The sequence below is a fragment of the Adiantum capillus-veneris genome, chromosome 8 (assembly GCF_014529385.1).
Source record: "Adiantum capillus-veneris isolate H3 chromosome 8, ASM1452938v2, whole genome shotgun sequence".
NCBI classification, from domain to species: Eukaryota; Viridiplantae; Streptophyta; class Polypodiopsida; order Polypodiales; family Pteridaceae; genus Adiantum; species Adiantum capillus-veneris.
In genome coordinates, this window is record NC_140938.1 from 49,545,129 (window position 1) to 49,547,571 (window position 2,443).

General features: G+C 42.2%; 1 pseudogene; it reads left to right on the top strand.

The window, feature by feature from the left end:
• The first annotated feature begins 966 nt into the window (after positions 1–966).
• Positions 967–1,939, top strand: LOC147452113 (uncharacterized; annotated as a pseudogene).
• Positions 1,940–2,443: the final 504 nt, after the last annotated feature.

Genomic DNA, 2,443 nt, shown 5'->3' on the forward strand with positions numbered 1-2,443 from the left:
AGCTCCAAGAAACCATTCTTGGTTACGCCATTTACACAGAAAGCGCCATCCGAACAAGAACCTCTTTAGAAGTATGTAACTGAGACAGGTTGCTTCAATGCAGCTGGTAGCAAGAAATGGACTTGCTCTATTTGTCGGGAAGGCTACTCAAGGTCATACTCACAAGTGCGTGCCCACTTGCTTGGTATCAAGAAGCAAGTTATTGGCATCTGTAAGAAGGTTACCATGGCTCAAAAAGCCTCCATGACACGGGAGGATCACGATAGTGCCAACAAGAAGAAAAAGATTGCCAGCACCAATCCTTTGCATACAAAGAGAAAGGCTCAAGATCATGTTTGGAAGGTATGTTCAATGCCTCATGTAGAGAAGATGTGGAAAAGGTAGTGGCTAGATGTTTTTATGCATGCGGATTGTCTTTCTCGCTTGCTCGTTCTCCATACTTTTCAGATATGGTCTCTGCAATTGCAACTTTTGGTAAAGGATATAATCCTCCCAACTATGAAAAGTTGCATACAACACTACTACAGCAAGAAAAGGCAAGATTAGAGAGAAGTCTCTTACCTGTAGAGTGTTCTTGGCAACATTATGGTTGCTCTCTTATTTCCGATGGGTGGATAGATACAGCCAAAAGACCATTGATTGATTTTGTGGTGTCCAATCCAAGAGGAATAGTATTCAAGGGCTCCATTGATACTAGTGGCAGTTCTAAGACTAGGGAGTTCATCGCAAATGCACTTAAGGAAGTTATTAAAGAGGTTGGTGTTGATCACGTTGTGCAGGTTATCACTGATAATGCGGCAAATTGCAAGCTTGCAGGGCAGATTGTGGAGGGAGAGTACAAGCATATCTTTTGGACTCCTTGTGCAACACATTTTCTGAACTTGCTTTTGAAGGATTTGATGGCAATCAAGTGGTTGGAGCAGCCTGTAACAAAGCAAAATGAAGTTCAATAGTTCATCACAAATCATGATGCAACATGAGCCATGTTTGGTAAGCACTCCAACCTCAAGTTAATTAGACCGGGAGATACCCGTTTTGCTTCACATTTCATGATGCTGCATAGATTGTTGAGGGTTAAGACTGCTTTGAAGCACTTGGTGACATGCGAGGATTGGGATGCCTGGAAGTTTCAGAATGAAGATGCAAAAGTGATAGAGAGGAGCATTTTGTCTTCTAGCTTTTGGGAGGACATTGAGTTGTATGTCAAGGTGTGTTGGCCAATCATGGAAATGTTGCGTATGTTGACATGGATGAAGCATGCATGCGTGTAATTTTTGAAGGCATGGATCAGATGGTAGAAGGGATCAAGGAGATTTGGCAGAGGAGGTGGATGGCAAAGAGATGTTTCAGCAAATGATTGAATTCATACAAGCACGGTTTTGATGATGCATAGTCCTCTTCATGCAATAGCTTTCCTCTTAAATCCAAAGTGGTTTTCAAAGTCACCTAACAAGGATGGTGAGGTAATGAAAGGATGGAAGGCCACACTCAACAGAGTGGGAAGGAGTGCTATGGAAAAGACACAACTAAAAGAACAATTGTCGATGTACATTGGATTGCAAGGGAGCTTTGGGGATCCTGAAGATTGGATGACATGCAGAAGCTCTCAGCAGTTTCTTGGTGGGAAAACTATGGGGAAGATACCCCCCTTATTCAAAGATTGGCTATAAAGATTTTATCTCACGTATGTAGTGCTTCTGCATGTGAGAAAAATTGGCCGACATATGGTTTTATACATTCCATCAAGCGCAACCGTTTGCAGCATGAAATGGCTGATGACTTGGTATATGTACATAGCAATTTAAGGCTACAATCCAGGAAAGAAGCCTCTTATGTTTTAGGGCCATGTTGCTTTTGGGATGTGGAAGAGGACTTGAGAATGGAAGGCCATATCAAAGTGGAAATGGATGTTGAAGTTGGTGATACCGAAGCTATTTAACTGCTCTATGTATGATGTATTGAACATTTGCATTGATGCTTAATGAAATCTGGTTGCCAAGAGACTTTAAGTGTCAAGTTTTTTTCTTTTGATTTATGTAGATTATGAATCTAGTTATTGTTTCATTCATGTGTTGATGCAGATCTTTTTAAAATATTTGCTTCAATGTAGGCGTCGATATATGTTTGATTTTTTATGTTGTTGTCTACTCTCAAATGGGTGTACCCCCACCATTTCCTGGTTCTATAGAATGCCGTTTCTGTTCATTTCGACACGGCGACATTTCCAGTTTGGAAACGTTTCGTGCAACCCAGCCGCATACAACACTCTCTAGAGTTCCTCCCAAACCCTTCTCACCCACTTGCGGCCATCCAACCCTCAGGCAACTTTCAACCTCCTGTCATAGGAGAGCTCCTGGGCCCTACACAAGTTGCGTTCTCTGTAGGATTGGCTCCTTCATAACCTGCAACTTACCCCCCTCAGCCAGTAGCGCTCTCTCTTCAT